Genomic DNA, 21,325 nt, shown 5'->3' with positions numbered 1-21,325 from the left:
GCGTTTGGCTTGGAAGGAAAGAGAAACTACAATAAAGGACTCATTACCCAGTTTGCAGATTAAACAAACGTTGTCAAAACGAAGCTGAAATTAGAGACAGTCATATGATGAATTTGGAAAAAACCAGAATTTGAATATGTTTTTAGCATTTGTGGACTGTGTTTGGGGCGTCTGCTATTTGATAAGGGACCACATAATAATTTTTAGGTAGTTTCTGAGGTGTAGTAGTGTGAGAAAGGGTTGATGTGTACCCCAGCAGGCCTTTATGATTCAGTGTGATATGGATGTCAGGCATGTTAACCTGATTTTGAGTGGGGCCAGATGAGGCTGGAGGGTGTCTGTTTGCTTATCGCTTAGCATTTCAACTCAGCATCTCAATTAGTGATGGGCTCATATCTACTGTAATGTGACACACACGTTCCTGAAGAACTTCTTATTCTACAAAATCACACACTAAAAATAACAGGACTGTAGGGGAAAAAAATAGAATTAAGACCAGACTACTTTAAGCTGTGTAACTTTGTAAGTGGAGCATTAACAAAAGCAATGAGAGTTGAAGTGAAAATACAGGGAGGCTTAACTCTTCCCTGACACTTGCACTCAGCGTTATACCCAGGTGCTTGTAGGCCTTATTTAGTCCTTGGACGTGTTTTCCCCAAGTTACGTGGATTCATTCTTGGAGATGTTAGTTTCTTCTGGAGGCCAGTTTCGCCAGAATTAAAGATCTGCTTCAGAGTGTGGCCGTCCTGTGCTGGCAGACCATCGCTGGGTGGTGTAGAGGCCAGCAGACACTGAGGCCACTAAACTAGTCACTCCTATACCCACTGCTTGCACAAAAGGAATGTGCTTTGATCCAGTTCTCAGCATTTTTCTTAAGGTTGTCTTCTTCTTTTTTCCTAAGTCTTTCTCATTATTCGTGAAAACATCTTGGCCCTCAATAGCTTCGCAACATTAACATACCGGGAAGAATCGCTCATGAACCGACACTCCTTCTCCATGATACTGTTGTCATTCCCATTTTGCCATCACGTGGGAAGGAATCCACGTCCCAGAGACATGTGTTGTGACATAACTGGCATGTTTTTGAATCAGCGATGGTGCCAACATGCACCTTTGAGAATGTCAAGTGTCGGTTGCTTTGGGAAGTTCTTGTTTGGGAGATATTCTGTAGTGTTTCCAGGTTAAGTGACATTTCTTACCTTTATTATGCTTTGTTGGCCCTTGTCTACAATAGAGAACTGAAGAGGAGCTATTTCAGTCTGCTTTTACATTCTGCTTCTGAAACCTAGGCATGGGATGGAATGCTATAATTTCTCAGTGCAGCATCGGCATTTGAACAACACACAAGAAGCAGGAATGGTTTTACATTCTGGTTCGTTGGAAATGTGGTTCTACTGAGGTTTTAAATAAATCATCTGAGCATACAATAAACAAAAAAAGCAACAGCAGTCAGTTGTCAAGGAAAAGACTGATGGGTAGAATAAACAGACTGCTTACTGCAGTATAAACAATCTGTTTTCATGGTTTTTTTTCCTCTTTTTGAAGGGTGATTGGGAGACCTTCCAAATTAAGTCGAAGTTACTTAAATATGAGAGGTAGCAAATCTACAATGTGTATGTTAGTGATTATTACAGTCTGTTTTCTCAATAATTGTAACAAAAATGGCAGGGACTGAACACACTAGAATAGCATTGTTTACCGTGGGGTGGTATGGCTGGTGGTGGTGTTGACATCCTCTCGGGACTCAGCACCCTCAGCATTCAGTCAGAGAAAGGAAAGAAACTATGGAGAAGGCGTAACTGCTTCTTGAAATCCCAACGTGGGCGAGGCATGGTGGCTCATGCCTGTAATCTCATCACTTTGGGAGGCCAAGGGGCGAGGATCACCTGAGCCCTGGAGTTTGAGACTAACCTGGGCAATGTAGGCAGGCCTTGTCTCTACAGAAATTAAAAGTAAATTAGGTGGATGTGGTGTTGCACACCTGTGTTTTCCAGCTATTTGGGAGGCTAAGATGGGAAGACAGCTTGAGCTCAGGAGGTTGAGGCTACAAGGGGCTGTGATCATGCCACTGCAGCCTGATTGACAGAGCAAGACTCACTCACACTCACACACACATACAGTCTCTCTCTCTCTCTCTCTCTCTCTCTCAAAACAAAACAAAACAAAACAAAACCCTGGTTTGAAGTGAAGTGACACCCATCAGTTCCACTTATGTGCCATTGTGAAGAACTAGCCGTGGACTGTACTTAGATCAAGGGTGGCTGGGCAACACCTTCACATCACAAGAGAGGGAGCCTGAGTTTTGGCGGACAGAGACTCAAAGAATTCTGTGTGTAGATCAGGTACCCTCCAGATTAAAGTGGGATGGGGATGGAGGGCATGAATGTGTCTGTGTGTATATATATAAAAAATGCTACTGATTGCAGAGTGTAAGAGACAATTTCCCTTTAAAACTTTGATTTCTGTTTTGATTTGGGAGTTGGCAAGCTTTCTCTGTAAAGAAGTATTTTAGGGTATGTAGCCACAGAAGGCTTCTGTTGCCTAGTCTCCTTAAAATTCTTAGTCTGAGGGTCTTAGAAAACAGTCTGAGCCCTGTTTCCATTGATCAGCTAAAACAGGTAACTATTTAAATTAGCTTTTAAAAGTACTTGTGAAGTTTAAGAGTGGGCCATACTAAATGCACTAAACACTCTTGAAACAATACAACTAGAGTTTTGAGTAATTTTTCTTTAGATGAGATTTCATTGAGGTAAAAATGGCCTTCATGGACTCAATGAAAAGTATTGTAGCCCTGTACCCAAGACTCGTCAATGTTTCAGGGCTCAAGGAAAAGTTCATCTGGTTGAGGAAAGATTGGATCTTGGTTTGTGAGCACAGCTTACATACTTTCACGAAACCACGTCACATTGTTGGAGACTTTATTAGGTGCTGTACCCCAGGAAACTATCCCCAAAAGTGACTACTTGTGCTTGTCTGTTGAATGTATAGATCACCAAGTAAATATCTAAGAAATGTGCAAAATGATACCTACATTTGGAAATTTACTCTAAAACCCTGTACGGTAAATCTTTAACGTCACCAATGAGTTCTTAGAAACTGCAGTTTTAAGTGAAACTACATATATGGAAACCAGTTTTCCCGTAGGCTAATTGATATAAGAGTTAAGTTTCTGTGGCATATTTCTGGTCACAAAACACCACCAAACTTTTAAGTAAAGACAAAAACACTTCTAGTATTAAAGATTGAAATAAAAGTGAGCCATATGTACATTTGAGAAAGATTAGTAAAAAGTGAGATAATTATTTGCCCACTTATTCCAGTTGGGGGTCACAGGTGGCCAGAGCCTATCTTAGGAGCTCATGATGCAAGGTGGGCACCAGCCCTGGACAGGGTGCCATCTCATCACAGGGCACATTCCTGAGTACCTGGAGAAAACCCACCAGACAGTGGCCTGGGCTGGGAATGGGTTTTTCTTAGCAACTATGTAACTGAATGATGGTCAATGAAACGATATTATTTGAGGACCTGCCATATACTAAAATATATGGAATTCTATTTGGTTTGTATGTTAGTAACCTCTGGGGATGGATTAAAATGATACAAAAATTCCTTTTCGAGGTTGGGCATGGTGGCTTACGCCTGTATTCCCAGCAGTTTGGGAGACTGAGGTGAGTTGACTGCATGAGACCAGGAGTTTGAGACTAGCCTGGACACCACGGTGAATCCCTGTGTCTACAAAAATAAAAATAAAAAATCATAAAAATTCTTTATGAAGATGTTAAATATCTAAATATGACTTAAAAGTAAAACCGAACCGGAACTATCTTCATCAAAACAGGTCAGTATGTTTTGGAAGTTCTTACAGAATACCATAAAATATTTTAAAAAACAGAAACCTACCATTCTAGCATTGAGGTTACTATTAGTCATCTGTCTTCAAATACCTGTTCAGTTAGTTCCAAGTGTTAGGTTACATTTTCTGACATTCTTAATTGGCTTTTAAAAAATAGATTACTAATAAATGAAATAATGCAAATGTGTATGTGGGTGTGTGTCTATGTATTTAGAAGCTATTTAATAATTTAAAATTTTCTTTCTGTAGTATCTCCACCAGTTGCATCTGTACCAGGGGTCTGCATGAGGGCTCTTGTTTCTTCTTAGAAAGCCAAAATCTGTGACCTGTGTGGCTAATAAGTAATTGTTATCTTCTCAGACTATTGTACTTGAGAGATTAAACTGCAAATTATAATTAGAATAAAACTATACTCTGAAACGTTTAACAGACTCTGTATGGTGGTAGAGGTCAAATACACACTTTATGAGATAATTTTTTTGTCTAGCTGATCTTATTAACAGAATTTTAACACTTTTCATTATATTTGCTTATATTATCTGGTGCCAGCTCAGTCTTGCCCTTACACTGGAATCATCTTTTGTAGCCAGGGCATATCAATGCCCAGACTGTAGACAATCCTAACTTGTTGGCATTGTATTAAGCCATCTCTGAGCTTGCTCCAGATCAGGCGTCCCCAAACTACGGCCTGTGGGCCGCATGCGGCCCCCTGAGGCCATTTATCCGTCCCCCTTGCCACACTTCAGGGGCATCTCTTTCAGTGGTGGTCAGTGAGAGGAGCACAGTATGTGGTGGCCCTCCAACGGTGTGAGGGACAGTGAACGGGCCCTGTGTAAAAAGTTTGGGGATGCCTGCTCCAGATAAACACTATTATGTACATTGCTTCCAAATGTTCATGATACTGCAAATGATAAGACCCTTAAAGCTGTGTTTAAACCCTTAGTCCTGAGCCTTTTCACTTCATGAGCCTACGTGGGCAGACTCTCCAAAAACCTTACTTAGGGATCTTATAGTAATATTAATTAACATAGATATTAGGACCTCTTTTCAAGATCAAATAGAAAATGAATTGGTTTACCTTACATTATAGTTAATTTTGACTAAGACAGATGTAATTTTAAATAATTTTTTAAAATCCAGAAAATAAGCCAGGTGTGCTGGCTCATACCTGTCATCCCAGCACTTTGGGATGCTGAGGTGGGAGGCTCACTTGAGGCCAGGAGTTTAAGACCAGCTTGGGCCTGGCATAGTGGGACCCTATGTCTTCAAAAAGTTAAAAAAGAAAAAAAAATTAGCCAGGTGTGGTGGCACATGCCTGTAGTCCCGTTTACTCAAGAGGCTAAGGAAGAGGATCACTTGGGCCCAGGAGTTTGAGGCTTCAGTGAGCTGTTACTACGTCGTCACTGCACTCCAATATGGGTGGCAGAGCGAGACCTTGTCTCTTAAGAACAAAAACAAAAAGCCAAAATAACGAGTGCTGACAGATACTTGGAGAAATGGGAACCCCTGTGTGCTGACGGCAGGAATGTGGAATGGTGCAGCTGCTGTGGAAGACAATATAGTGATTCCTCAAAAAATTAAACATGGAATTCCCGCATGATCCAGCAATTCCTCTTCTGGTATATACCCAAAAGAATTGAAAGGAGGGTCTCAAGGAGATGTTTGTACACCCACATTCGTAGCAGCACTATTCACAGTAGCCAAAAGTGGAAGCAACCTAAGCTTTCATCAACACGTGAGTGAATAAACAAAGTGCATACAAGACACATAAAAAGGAATATTTCAGCTTCAAAAAGGAAAGAATTCTGACACATGCTGTGACATGGATGAACCGTGAGGACATGATGCAAAGCGAAATACACTCACCGCAAAAGGACAAACATTGTGAGAGTCCACTTACAAGAGGTCCCTAGAGGAGTCAAAAATTAGTAGAGACAGAGTAGAAAGGGACCTGCCAGGGGCTGGGGCAAGGAGAGGTATGGAGTTACTGTTAATGGGGCACAGTTCCAGTTTTACAAGACAAAAAGTTAACAGAAGTGACTGATGATGCAGTGTGAATGCACTAATGCTGCTTAACTGTACGCTTGACAATGGTTAAGATGGGAAATTTTGTTGTGTATACTTTACCATAATTAAAAAGATTTTACAAATACTCTAGATATTTTTATTTCTTCCTAGCCCTACTGCAACTAAAACACACAAACAAGTGAACAAACAAAATACTTTTTTCTTCCTCATCCAGGAATGTTGCCCAACTTTAAAAACAAAACTGCTGCTAATATATCCACACAACCGACCCATCTGAGCTCAAGGTATACCTCTTAGTATTCAGGGCACACTGACCAGCTGGGGACCGGTCTCACTTGTCACCTAAGAATATTTTAAAATGGGTTACTTGCACTTCTCCAACACAATGTGACCATGACCAGGTAAAAAGTTAGTCCTGGTGGTAATGCGCCACAGTGATGCCTGTAATAATGGGATTTAAAAAGACGACCCGTCTCATTAAGCCTGAAATTAATCCCATAAAGGATGTGTGTGGTATTTTAAGTCAGAAGAATGCTCTTTCAAACTCCCCTTCCTACAGTGTCATCTGTCATCATCGGACTCACCAGCACCTTATAGCAAGGTCAACATTGGTGTGGTGCTCCCTTTTGGAGCCCAAGTCCCTAGCCCTGCCATAGACCAGTTAACTTGGGCAAGGTATTAACGCTAACTAAAACGCTATACAATAAATAGTGCTTACTTTGGGTACAAAGATCAGGAACAAACTGGGGCATGCTGGCTCATGCCTGTAATCCCAGCACTTTGGGAAGTGGGCAGATCGCTTGAGTCTGGGAGTTATAAAGACCAGCCTGGACAACATGGGGAGACTGAGGCTGAGGTGGAGGGTGGCTTGAGCCTGGAAGGTGGAGGTTGCAGGGAGCTGAGATCTCACCACTGCACTCCAGCCTGAGTAACAGAGCCAGACTCTGTCTTAAACAAAAACCAAAAACCAAAACAAAACAGGAACAGCTCTGTGGAAGATATTACTACATCATAGGGTTGTTTTGAGCTCAGAATTAATACATGTCAAGTCTCAGAACAGTGCTTAATATATATAGTTAAGTGCTTACTGAATGTTAGATACTGACAGCTTTTTCTGCCTGGCTCACAGTGTTGAAGGTTTCACTCAGCATTGATGACGTTCTTGCTGGCCAAATTTTCTTCTTTTATATACCTTATCTATTCCACTTTCCATACATACCACTATACAAAAAAAGTCTTGCTTGTGTGTTTAAAGTGCTAATAAATTCTCCAAATAAAGATCTAACAATGTTAAAACAGTTACAAATGTGTGCTTAAGTTCTCATTGTGAGTGGAACCAGGAGAAAACTCTAGTCATTTTGTAATCTAGTTACACTTTGATATATGCTTGTATAAAAAGGCTATTCATATTCAAGAATAAAATTAGGCAAGCATGTCATCTGAAATAGTCTGTTTAAAAGTCAAAACATTATCTAGCACCGAAGAAATCTAAAAATGTTTATATGAGTTTTTAAGAAAAAAATTTCATTATGACATATACATATGTCAGCTTTTGACTGAAAAATGTTCACCACTCTTCAGTTGATGAATATATTGAGTATAAGTTGTTTAACTATAACATAACCCTTTAAAGTCCCCTCACCAAAGATAGTAATATTAACACAGATATTAGGACCTCTATAAACCTCTATAAACAAATGTGTATGTGCGCGCACGCACACACATATCAGGGAAGTATTAATTCTGATGGTACTTTGAGAACGGCCTCAGTCAACCTGGAGGGTTTGTTGTACGTACCATTCCCCAGGGACTGGTGGCTCAGGTGGTGGTTTTAATCTCTTCCTTTTGAAATGTTAGGTGGACTGAAAGTACACAGAGGTTTATCTTAATCTGTCTTTTATGTATGGTGGGTAAAGTCTAGTTTTGCCCACTAGAAAATTGTCAGTTAAAAGTTACCTAAAGGAAGCAATGTGTATGACAGCTGTCCACCTGGCAATGGGTCTTCTAGCTAGACGCTTGTTCTTTTTGGGTGACTTTACTCTTTTAGTGCTCAGACAGAACCGAAGCCAATCAGAAAATGAATTGAAAGAAGGCTGGGCGCCATGGCTCACTTGTAATACCAGCACTGTGGGAGGCTGATATGGGAGGATTGATTGAGGCTGAGAGTTTGAGACCAGCCGGGCAACATGGGTGACCCCATTTCGCCAAAAAACTATGAAAATTAGCCAGCCTAGGCAACATGGGAGACCCCATCTCTCCAAAAAACTATGAAAATTAGTGTGGCATATGCCTGTAGTCCTAACTGCTCCGGAGGCTGAGGCGGGAAGATTATTTGAGCTTGGTATATTGAGGCTGCAGTGAGTTGTGATTGTGCCACTGCACTCCAGCCTCTAGCCTGGGTGACTGAGTGAGACCCTGTCTTTAAAAAAAAAAAAGGGAAGAAGAGTTGATATTTTAGCAGCTGTTTAAGTGTTTTGTCATTGCTTTTCTGAGTCGTATATTGAGCCGACATTACTACCATATGTGAAATTAGAAACTTTCTGCTTTGATCAAGCTTTCCTCCATCCCTCCGATATTTGTGTGTGTGTGTGTATGTGTGTGTATACATACACACATACATACACCTCTCAGATGTTTGGACTTAAAAATTTGGTGTGGTTTTATTAGTGATTTCTCCGTAGTTAGAACATTTGGTATCTTTTATTTTGAACCCGGATGTGCATGTACAAAAACGTTCTTTCTGGTTGGAATTCAGGTGGTGCTCCTTCATAGCTGCTTGATGACTGAAGTCACCTAAGACTGATGAGAGAATTCATTTTTAATCCCTTATGTTTTTTGGTCCATTTGTAGTTTTCAAGGCTTCTTACTGTTATTGATGCTTGAGGTTGCTGCAGGTTCATCTGGAGCTGGCGGTCTAGAGTAGACTGATTTCATTGTTGAGCATGCAAAATGACTAGTTTGACTGGAGTGCGTATTTGTAGTCAGTTTTCAGTAATTTTACCGTTAATAGTGTTTATTAAGGTAAGTTATCTCATACTTAACTGGCAGGGGATATTTTCCCAGGGTGAGGCTTATCTGTTGCACTCTGGATGTGCTGACCCCTGTGATTTCCCCAAATGTGGGAAACTCGACTGCATAATTTGTGGTAGTGGGGGACTGTGTTCGAGCTTCCCCCCCCAAAAAAAAAAAAAAGATAAGCTGTTTCTCTGTGGGATGGTTTCTTGCCTCTTCTGCCTAGAGTTTGGAAGGCCTGGCTCCCAGTCGTCACTAGGCCTTGCACTCTGCTTTCTGTGCTGTGGTGATCTCTTGCCTTTGTTAATAAACTAGGTGCGATGGGATCCCTTCTGTTTGGTTGTCGTGGAGAAGGACCTCAGACTTCAGGCTTTCCATCTCAGATGGGGCTTTAGGTGGAGCAGGACATTAGCTCACTGTGTGAGTTTTCTTCGGGGACTACCATGACAAAGTATTTGATAGCAGGAACTGGGTGGCTTTAAACAACAAAAGTGTATTATTCTGTCAGAGCCTGGGGCCAGAAGTCCACAGTCAAGATGTGAGTGGGGCAGTGCTCCCCATGCCACTCCCTAGCTTCTGGGGTGGCAGTCCACCCTTGCCGTTCCTGGCTTGCAGCCGTTTAACCGCAGCATCTGCCTCTCTCACTGGTGTTTTCTCTTTGCGTCTATGTTAGGAAACCAGTCATGTTAGATGAAGGGCCCCGCCTATTCTGTTATGACGTCACCTTAAGTTATTACATCTGCAGTGACCCTATTTCCAGATAAGGTCGTGTTCTGAATTTTGGGAGGTTGGGAGTTCAGGATTTCCATCTAGGTTTTTGGCAGATAGAATTGAGCCTGTAACACTGATGGTCCTTTCTTAGCATAACGCGTTTCGAAACTCTTTTGTAGTTGCCAATGTCCGCATGACTAATAAAAAAAATGAAGGCAGTTTGTTTATTTGAAGTTTGGATATGGGTAACCGTTAAGGACATTTTGTGTTTATGAAGAGAGAGTGTAATGCAGGTCATAACACTGGCAGATTTATAGCTTCTCCATAGGAGAGCAGGAAAGCGTCTTTGTAGCTGTGGGAGGTTGCACAGCCTGTTGCCGCTACCTGCATGCTGAAGGCCACAGAAGGGTGGTGTGCCCTCGTTTTCTGTCACATAACCCTGGTACAGTGGTGCTTCTCTGTTTCCATAGTGCCATGGGCCCAGGCTTTGGAACGAGTTACTGGGTTCTCAGATCCTTAGCTTCTCCATCTTTAGAGTGGACACTCTACCTCCATAGCACAAGGTCTGGATGAGATGACATGGGTGTCCTGTCAACGGTGCATGCGTGTTTGCCCTGTGGGAGCTGCCCTCTCCTCCCCACCTTTGCTTAGCATTGGTCACGCTGAAAGTGGCTTTCAGTGGCACAGCTGGATTCTGTCACTCTGCCAGCAGGGGCATCTTGTTGCCAGGGTACCAGACTTTGCCCAGCGTCCAACTACCTAAAAATAGTCACCAGGAAGATGGCCAGAGGAGGTCTCCTGCTTGGATTTGGTGGCTTTGTGGGGTGGAGGTTTTCTTTGAGGAAGATACCCCACTTCTAGGGAGATGCCCTAAGTGCTGATGGGGCCTGGGAGTCTTTGATGCTGTGACATCACCACACCCAGAGTGGCTGGGCTGACTTATCTGTCTCCCACCCTGTGCTTGAGTAGTCTTAAACGGTTTTGGGGGGGTGAGGAATGCTGTGGAGCAGTATCTTAATGTTTAGGAAAAGAATTTGATGTAAAATCTGGCTTGATGTAATTTCTTTAAAAATATATAGATATGCTGCATAAAGGAATATTTTAATAAAAACACCAGTTAATCAGTATATTCGAAACAATTTTCCCAAGTATTGGTGCCATGCTTAAGTTTTTCTTTAGGTGACTTTATTTTTGACATAGTACACATAACGGATCTTCAGTTACCATTTATTGTATGTGATATATCACTTGACTCAGCCAAACCTCAGTTTCCAATTCCATAAACTGGAAATAATAATTCCCATTTGACTAATCTTAAAAATGGTTATAAAAATCAAAACAAAGGGTTTATGCGGATCTTCATTTACCATTTATTGTATGTGATATATCACTTTACTCAGCCAAACCTCAGTTTCCAATTCCATAAACTGGAAATAATAATTCCCATTTGACTAATCTTAAAAATGGTTATAAAAATCAAAACAAAGGATTTACGCGGATCTTCATTTACCATTTATTGTATGTGATATATCACTTTACTCAGCCAAACCTCAGTTTCCAATTCCATGAACTGGAAATAATAATTCCCATTTGACTAATCTTAAAAATGGTTATAAAAATCAAAACAATTCAACCATTGTGGAAGACAGTGTGGCAATTCCTCAAGGACCTAAAAATAGAAATCCCATTTGCCCCAGCAATCCCATTACTGGGTATATATCCAAAGGATTATAAATCATTCTACTATAAGGACACATGCACACGAATGTTCATAGCAGCACTGTTTACAATAGCAAAGACCTGGAACCAACCCAAACGCCCAACGATGATAGACTGGATAGGGAAAATGTGGTACACATACACCATGGAATATTACGCAGCCATCAAAAATGGTAAGTTCACGTCCTTTCTAGGGACATGGATGAACCTGGAAACCATCATTCTCAGCAAACTGACACAAGAGCAGAAAATCAAACACCGCATATTCTCACTCGTAGGTGGGTGTTGAACAATGAGAACACATGGACACAGGGAGGGGAGCACTACACACTGGGGTCCGTTGGGGGGAAATGGGGGAGGGGCGGGGGGTGGGGAGGTGGGAAGAGATAGCATGGGGAGAAATGACAGATACAGGTGAGGGGACGGAAGGCAGCAAACCACACTGCCATGTGTATACCTATGCAACAATCTTGCATGTTCTTCACTTGTACCCCAAAACCTAAAATGCAATAAAAAAAAAAATCGAAACAAAAGATTTACGCATATGGTAGCCAGTTGGAGGAAATAATTTCCCAGGTTTATTTCAGTTGCGAGATTTTTCAGGTTTTGAAATGGGATAATTTGTAAAGGTGTTTTAAAGATGCTAAGCGTAGGGCAGTGATATTCATGTCAGTTTGGAAACATTCGTTATACAAGTTGGGAACCTTGTAAAATGAGTTTTACAAGGTCGTTTGCCTTACATCCACAGAGGAGTGTATATTGCGGCTGATCATGTTCTTAGGGGTGAGAAATTAATATTAATTTGTCAGGCTTTAAATGCAAATTGGTGTTTCCCTGTTTTTATTTTGAGAGACTATAAGTTGCTAACCTGGATTCTCGTACTTGCATTATGCAGTTTGTGCAATAAAAAAGGTGGGTCATGACGAATGCTGACGAGCACCTTCGGGACTGTTGACGGACTGATGAGCAGTGCATTTCAGAAGATGTGGTGACCACGCCGAGCTAACATTAGTAGGAGAAGGAAGCATAGTGTGTGGATGTTAAAATCATATGCTGCCTTCAGAGTGAAGTAATTCTCTTCAAGTGGATAATCAGAAGTTAATTTTTTGTTTTTTGAGGATATACAGCAGAGGGACCTTTAGGAGTAGATTTTGCAAGCAGGTTCTTTATTTTTCTTAACTTTTGATTGCATTTATTTTATGCTGAATTTATTCCTGTGCCATAAGTTTTTGTTTCTTCAGTTTCTTCTGGGGTATCTTTTTCTTCTGTGCAGGCTCTTCTGATTTAAGAACGAGTTGTTCCTTTTCAGTAACCATCGTTTCAATGTGGCTGGGAGAGCCCATGTATGGGTTAGTCCAGCCATGAGCTCTCTAAGTCTGACGGTGCGTTTTAGGTGCCTTGTTACCTGCAAATGCTCGATGGCCAGAGAATCTACATCTAAACCCTTAAGTCCAGCATTACTTTCACCATTTTTAAGCATGTGCAGCAAAAATTCACCTGGGTCCAGCCCCGCTGTTTGGCCTGGGCACACTTAATGACGTACCATTGTAACATCAGAATGGTACACACCATTTCTGTAAAGTGACGTCTTTCAGTTACCTAGTGGCTATTCATATATGTGATCTTGATGGCCTGGGCGGTCTCACAAGTGTTCGTAAAGTGAACATGAAGATTTAAACCTCTCGGATGTGCATGATTGTGTGGGGTTTTCTGGGTCAAGTGACTAGTGAACCATTTTCACACACGGCTTCAGGCCACTTAGGGGAAGAGCAACACATTCTTTCTGTTTTCTCTACCCTGTAATTTTGTAAAGTAAAATTTCACGTACCTGTCCTAGAAAGAGGAAAAGGGAACTAGTAATTCTAAATTACCGTGGAACTTTGATTAAGTACTGTCTTTTCCTGAAGGCAAACTCGGGGCATTTGAGAAGGTGAAGGGGTCCATTGATCATCTGTTCTCTTGTGCTTCCCTGGTGCTGTGGATGAGATAATGAGAAGCCCTGTAGTACTTGCTCCAGAGACTCCAGGTGAGAGCTAGATTTGGAAAGTACAAAGGGCAGGGCCTCTGTCCTGTAACTGAGCGTGGCCTCTAGATGGTGAGGAAGTAACCAGAGGAAGACACTTGGTGCCCCTTGTAATAGTCACAGCCACTTTGTTCCGTGCCTCACAGGAAAGAACAGAATGCCTGATTATAATAATCTTCTAATAATTACAATATTTTGCATTCATTTTCTTTTAAAAATCTATTTGAGTAACTACTAGCCTTCAGAAGATGCTGGAAAATAGTATTTAGGCAGCAGCTGGCAGCTCCCAGTGTTGGAGTCAGTGCGGTGCTCGGCTCGTGAAGATTTCATTAGCCGGACATACGTTCCAATTTCCTTCTTGCTGCATGAGTACATTCTCTTGAGCAGCTGTTTTGGAAAAGGATGTACAATAAACACTTCTGCACTTGTTTTAAATATGTGGGTTTTGTTGGAGTGTCGCTTGCCATCTGGAAGAGAGAGGAGTGAGTGATTTACTCCTTGAGAGGAAGGGTTTGGAATCTCCACGTGTGTTCCTAATGCAATTTGAGGTTCCCTCTTCATTTCACTCACTGAGAGGGCGTAATCGGTGGCTCTAGTCGTTTTGTTTTGTAAGAGCCTTAGCCAGTGAGTTGCATGGATTAAAAGGATGAATAGAAATTAATTGAAATGGACCTGACCAATGGTTGTTTTCATTTTGAAGCAAATGTGCAAAGGAAATACATGATGTTGTCAACAAGTCAGAGAAAAATACAGATATGCATAGAATAAATTGTGAATGTCTTCCCTTCATCCCACAGCACCCGAGGGTAACCCCATCAGCAGTAAGTTGTCATGTTCTTCTGTCTTTTTTTCCTGCTGTGTTCTGTTTAATAACTAGCTGTCCAGGTGATCTGGGAGTATAATTCTTCATTCTAGTAGTGACTTGTGGGTGGGTACATACTGGTAGTCACACACTGGTTCTCTTGAGGTGGCAGTGGCATGAGGGACCTGTTGGGCGGGGTTTGAGCAGATGACAACCCTTCTGAAGCAGGACAACTGGCCAGGAAGGCTTGCTGTCCAGGTTTTATTGGAATCACAACTGCTGCTTCACAGTGGGAGTTTCCCATGTCGAGGGCATTCAGTGTTGCACATGCATATCACCCACTGAACTCTTGTGGCAACCCTGGGAGGTACGCACTGTGACGCCCATTTTACAGATGTGGAAACCCAAGCACAGAGAAGTTAGCAACTTCTCCGACATCCTGCAGCGTAACAAGCGATTGCAGTTGAGTCAGTTCAGCTCCGGAATCATGTTCTGACGATGCTGTGCCATCTTTTAGGAGCACAACTCTGTTCTCTGGAAGCTGGTATATTTAAGTCATACCTTTCTGGCCCCCAAATCAGGTAAATGGAAATTATAGATCTCTTAATGACTTAAAAACCAGGTAATAGATGTTGTACAATTGATTGAATGTATAACTCGAAACAGTGTCGCTGCTGCCAGCCTGCCTGCGACAATCCTTCTTGTGGTTTTGCTTTGTTAAAGTAAATGTTTTCCCCGTGAATCTTCTGAAGTGTTTTATTCTTGGTGTCTTTCTTTGGGGCCAGCACGCTTTCTGGCTTTTGCTCCTGCTGAGTAGGCAGACATATCTGGAGAAAGCCATGGAGTAAAGGAAAAGAAAAGCTTTGCAATTTACAGTTGATTTATATGGAAGCTCTTTCTGTGGTTGAAAAAAAGTAAAGAAAAACCCTGCTTTCTCTATCACCAGTTCCCGGCAACAGTAAGCCAAACTTCCCTGTATTTGGAAGCAGGCATGGGTGCATGGAAACTGCTCAGAACCCGGAGGTCAATGCCATTATGATAATTCAGTAACTTCCATGCGAAGCTGTGAGAAAAGGGTTCTGGTGCAGATCGAAAATTTGGAACCAAGCACCCTAAAGATGGCCAAACTGACATAAAGTATTTATCTTAGTGGAGTGTCTTGGTCTGTTTGTGTTGCTTTAAAGGAATACCAGAGACTGGGCAATTTATTTATTTGTCTTTGAGATAGGGTCTGTTGACCAGGCTGGTGTGCTGTGGCTTGATCATGGCCCACCACAGCCCTAACCTCCTGGGCTCAGGTGATCCTCCTACCTCAGCATCCCGAGTAGCTGGGACTACAGGTGTGCACCATCATACCCCGCTAATTTTTGGTATTTTTTGTAGAGATGGGTGTTTGCCATGTTGCCAGGGCTGGTCTCAAACTCCTGGGCTCAAGCAGTCTGCAGGCCTCAGCCTCTGCAAAGTGCTGGGATTATGGGTGTGAGCCACTGTATCTGGCCTGACACTGGGTAACTTCTTTTTTTCTTTTTTTTTTTTTTTTTCTGGGTGACAGAAATCTTGCTCTGTCACCCAGGCTGGAGTGCAGTGGCATGATCTCAGCTTACTGCATCCTTTGCCTCCCGGGTTCAAGCTATTCTCCTGCCTCAGCCTCCTGAGTAGCTGGGATTATAGGCACCTGCTATCATGCCCAGCTAATTTTTCTATTTTTGGTACAGATGGGGTTTCATCATGTTGGCCAGGCTGGTATCAAACTCCTGACTTCAAATGATCCCCCAACCTCAGTCTTCCAAAGTGCTGGGATTATAGGCGCAAGCCACTGGTCCTGGCCTGAAACTGGGTAACTTTTAAGGAAAAAAGATTAATTTGGTTCATGATTCTGCAGGCTGTACGAGAAGCATGGCACCCACGTCTGCTCCCAGTGAGGGCCTGAGGCTGCTTCCACTCCTGGCTGAAGGCTGAGGGGACTGGTATGGCAGAGATCACATGGCGAGAAGGAAAGCAGGAGAGAGCCGGGAGAAGGGCCAGGCTCCTTTTAACAACCAGCTCCCATGGGGTCTAAGAGTGAGAATTAACTCCCCATCCCGAGGAGAATCAGTCTGTTCACAAGGGATCTGCCCCTGTGACCCAGACACCTCCCATCAGGCCCCAGCACTTGAGATCAAATTTCAACATGATATTTGGAGGGGAAAATATCCGAAGTATATAGCATGAAGTAATGGCATTTTGAGAGATGCAACTCTTAATCTCTGGCAATTAGTAGTTAGATGGACAATATGATATTTTTGGGGGCATCTTTTGAACTAACTGTGTGCACGCACATGCACACATGCATGGGTGTGCACTTAAGTATAACATCAGCAACATTTGTAATGGCAATTCGTGTTACAGAGTACGTCATACACAGGTTGGCTGTATGGTTGACCACGCTTTGGCAGATCCTTCCTTTCTTAGTTCTTCTGTCCCCCAACTGGGAAGTGACATTGTGAAAACACAGACGCTAGGATTTCAAGAACAGCGTATGTAAAAATGGTGAAATACTTCCTCAGTTCTTTTTCATAATTTCTAAACTGGTAAGAGTCAAGAATTCAAGGTTGCTCATCTAAATTCTTATGTTGGAGTAGTCATTTGTAAAGGGTGATAGGAGAGAATATCATTGTTAGTTACAACAGCAAAGGTTAATTACCTAGTTTTCCTCTGTAAATTATTTAAATCTCAGAGTATTCTCAAACATTACAAAGGCTTAAAAAGCAAAGGCGAGGGGCTAGGCACAGTGGTTCTCGCCTGTAATCCCAGCACTTTGGGAGGCCGTGGCGGGTGGATCACAAGATCAAGAGATCAAGACCATCCTGGCCAACATGGTGAAACTGTGTCTCTACTAAAAATACAAAAATTAGCTGGGTGTGGTGGCATATGCCTGTAGTCCCAGCTACTTGGGAGGCTTAGGCAGGAGAATCGCTTGAACCCAGGAGGCAGAGGTTTCAGTGAGCCTAGATCACGCCACTTCATTCCAAGTTGGCGACAGAGCAAGACTTCTTCTCAAAAAAAAAGCAAAAAGCTGAATTTTGAGAATGTGCTCCATGCACAGATGCTATTGTTGTGCACCCTGAGATTTTGCTTCAGTACTTGAGATGTGTTATCAGAATGTCAAAGGGCAGCAATGATGTGTGAACAGTTTTGTTAAGATACAATTCATGTACTACAAAATTTACCCCCTTAGAGTGTGTGATTCTGTGCTTTTTGTATCTTCACAGAGTTGTGCAACCATCACCACAAATGTGCTAATTTTAGCACATTTTTATCCTACAAAAAAGGAACCCTACATCCATAGTAGTCACTTCTCATTTTCCCTTTCCAGCCCCTGGGAACTGCTAACCTGTAGTCTGTCTCTGTAGAGTTGCCTAGTCTGGACATTTTACTAATGAATCATACTATGTGGTGACTAACTTTTTTTTTTTTTGTGACTAACTTCTTTTTTTTGTGTGACTATTAATGTTACAAGATTCATCCATGGTGTAGCCTGAATCAATACGTCATTCCTTTTTTATGACTGACTAATATTCCATTGAATGGATATACCACATTTTGTTCATCCTTTTTGCATCTGAGGAACATTGGCTTGTTTCCAGTATTTGACTTTTATGAATAAGCCTGCTAGAAATTCTTCTACAAGGCTTTGTGTGCATAGGATTCTTAATTTCTGTTAGATATATATCTAGGAGTGGACCTGCTAGGTCCTATGTTAATTCTGTTTTATTTTTTGAGGAGCTGCAAAGGGCAGCAGTTTAGCACTCTGATTTATTCATTTTTCAGGACAAGACATTGTCTAATAACCAGGAACTTGTTCAACTTTGATCTGTCATCAGATCCAGCTAGAAGTTGCAAACTTCTCAAGTCCCTACAAGAGAAATTTTGTTATATATGTCTGTGAGATCACAATGACTGTCCTCTCTCTCTCATTTCCCCCCATTTTTTATATTAAAAATTAATTGCAAAATATACTAACACAAAATATACCATTTTAATCATTTAAATTTTTTTTTTTTTAGAAGAACACTGCAGTAGTTAATTTTATTTGTTCAAGAACTCATATTGCAAGCATTAAACCAAGCATAGGCTTTGATTCTGTGAGCCCAAATTCACATATTGAAGAAGATCAGAGCAAACTGCGATTCCTGTGCATGGATGAAAACTAAAGGCTCAGAGTTAATCACATTGTCGTTTTTAAACTTCTACAGCCTAGGGCTCAGTAGTCACAGGTCTTTTAGGTCCTTCTGGATGTCCCACAGGGTATCCGCACTTTTCTTGAGCTGAGCAACTTCATCATCCTTGAGCTTCTGGTTGATAACGCTGGTTAATCCCCGGGCATTGAGGATACGTGGAAGGCTCAGGAAGACTTCGTTCTCAATGCCATACATCCCCTTTACCATTGTTGATATGGGATGAATCCTGGTTAGATTTTTCAACATGGATTCAGTAAGATCAGGCACACTTAATCCAGTAGCCCAGTTGGTATATCCTTTTCGCTTGATGACTTCATAGGAACTTTTCAACCACCATCTTGTGCACTTCCTTCCAATTTTCACTATCATTGTCAGTTCCCTTTTCTGGATTCAATTCCTGAAGAGAAACACCTGCTACATTCACGCCATTCCACACAGTCACACTTGAGTCACCACGTTCCCCCCAAATCCATCCATGGCAGCTGGTGGGATGAATGCCAAGTTTTTCAGCCATAAGGTAGTGAAATCTCGCAGAATCCAGATTACATCCACTTCCAGTCACACGGTGTTTGAGTAATCCACTCAGTTTCCAGGTAACATCTGTAAGAATGTCCACTGGGTTGGAAACCACAATTACGATGTAATCAGGACCGTACTTGACGATCTGAGGAATAATGAATTTGAAGACATCGACATTTCTCTGCACCAGATTGAGACAACCCTCCCCGTCTTGCTGACGGACTCCTGCAGTTACCATTACAATCTTAGAATTGGCAGTCACGGAATACTCTTTATCTGCCACAGTTTTGGGCGTCTGAAGAAATAAGTTCCCATGCTGCAGATCCATCATTTCTCTTTTAAGTTTATCTTCCAAAACATCCACAAGAGCAAGTTCATCAGCCAGAGACTTTCCCAGAATGCTGATAGCACACACCATACCAACTTGTCTTAACACCCACTACAGTCATCTTATTGTTTAGAACTGTTTCCTCCTCTTCTGCAACTGGTGCAATGAGTTTTCCTTAAGAGTTGCTGTTTGGCACAGGAGAGAGAAGGCTCTGGAGACTGCAGAAACAGTGGTGCAGAGAAGACCATGTCAGCTGCCTGTGTCTCCTCTGGCACCGGATCCGCAAGCCATTTAAATTTTTATTGTGGTAAAATATATATAGCATAAAATTTATCATTTTAACCATTTTTATGCTTGATCTTAAAAGGCAAAGAAACAGTTTAATCATGTTAAATAAAGTGTACAGTTCACTGGCATGAGGTAGATTCACAGTGTTGTATAATCATCACCACAGTCCATTTCCAGAACTTTTTCATCATCCCAAGCAGAAACTCTGTACCCATTAAATACTAACTTCCCATTCTCTCTGAGTTTGCCTTTTTGAAGTGTCTCAAATAAGTGGAATTGTATGATATTTGTCCTTTTGTTTCTGGCTTATTTAACTTAGCATAATGTTTTCAAGGTATCCATGTTGTAACATATATCAGTGTTTTGTTCCCTTTTTTAAGACTGAATAATATTCCATTCCATAGATATTTACTACATTTTGTTTGTTGATTTCTAGCTTCAGTGCATTGTGGTAGCAGAATATACTGTTACAGTCTTGCCAAAGCATCACAATGTAGCAGTCTTTTATTGTGAGGTAGCACCTGAAGTTCTTTGTCTCTTGACTAAGAAAATTAAGGAGCATGGACATGAAGGGTGAGCTTGGAGCACAAGTTTAAAAGTTTAATAAGCAAAAGGAGAAAGCTCTCCACTTCAGACAGAGGGCCTGGAAGAAGGTTACCAACTATGAGACTGGATCTGGGGGTTTTTCTGGACTGGGAAGGGAAGGAATGTGCTGACTGGTCTTGGAGAAAGCCTACTCAGCTTGGCCTGGGACCAGTCAGGAGCTGAAGTGAAAGCTTGGCCCAGGACCTTGTCCTGGGACCAATCCAAGGTTGAAGTGATAATTCATAGAGGCTTGGCTCATAGTCCAAAGCATGTCCGAAAAAGGAAAGGAAAGTGCCCACCGGAACCCACTAGAGCCCACTGTGTACGTGTCCACAAAAGAAGAAGAGACTATTTCCTGGAAGCCCACTGGTTATACAAAGAGCAAAGGCATTTCTAGGTTGGCTCTTGTTCCTTTATCTGAGTGGGCTGGAGGTTTGTGCAAGTTTCCTTATCTGTGCCTGTGTCCTGATTTTTCAGGCTGTTTCTCTGTTTAAAAGAATTTTGCCAAGAACCTATCCTAATTACCTAAGTTTTCTTTATCAGTGCTTTGTATGATTTCAGTCTTTTTAAATAGATTGAGACTTTATTTGTGGACAAACATGGTCTCTTCCAGAGAGAAGAGACTTTACAATAATGTGTCTTCTGCTGTTGTTTGATAAAATGTTCTGTATATGTCTGTTAGATCTAGTTGGTTTATGTGTTGTACAAATTCTCTTTTTCCTTACTTACCTTCTGTCAGGTTCTTCTATCTTTTATTGAATAGGATGTATTGAAGTATGTTATTCTAGAGCTTTCTACTTCTCACTTCAGTTATGTCAGTTTTTCCTGTATTTTGGGACTCTTGTGTTTGGTGCATTTATGTTTATAATTATTATATTTCTGATTGAATGTATCCTTTTATCAAATATAGCATCTTTCTTCTCAGCTTCAACAACATGTTGATATTAAGCATATTTAAGAAAGTTGCTTTGTAAAGTCTTTGGCCTTCTCAGGGACATGGTCTGTCAATTTTGTTCCATTGAATGGACTATTCTTTTTCCTTATATGCCTTAGGGTTTTGTTGCTGTTGAAAAGGGATTTTTGAAAATTATAATGTTGTGTCTTTGGAGAGCAGAGTCTCCTCTTTCACTGAGGTTTGCTTTTTTGTTGTTTTATGGTTTTATAGTATTTCTTTTTTTGTCAAGTGACTTTTCCCAACTATTTTTGTAGGGATTATATTCCTTGTCTTGTGTGGTCA

At 41.5% G+C, this 21,325-nt stretch overlaps 1 protein-coding gene and 2 pseudogenes across 1 annotated transcript in view; 2 read left to right on the top strand and 1 right to left on the bottom strand.

Annotated features, from left to right (window-relative positions):
• XKR6 (XK related 6) overlaps positions 1-21,325 on the top strand; it is a 319,850-nt gene that overhangs the window by 15,741 nt on the left and 282,784 nt on the right. The window lies entirely within an intron of this gene.
• On the top strand, positions 8,915-9,058 carry LOC120360627 (U1 spliceosomal RNA; annotated as a pseudogene).
• Positions 18,367-19,499, bottom strand: LOC120360590 (L-lactate dehydrogenase B chain-like; annotated as a pseudogene).

This window comes from Saimiri boliviensis, chromosome 13 (genome assembly GCF_048565385.1).
Source record: "Saimiri boliviensis isolate mSaiBol1 chromosome 13, mSaiBol1.pri, whole genome shotgun sequence".
In the NCBI taxonomy this organism is placed as follows: Eukaryota; Metazoa; Chordata; class Mammalia; order Primates; family Cebidae; genus Saimiri; species Saimiri boliviensis.
The sequence above is the reverse complement of the archived record's forward strand: the minus strand, read 5'-3'. Positions and strand labels throughout refer to the sequence as shown.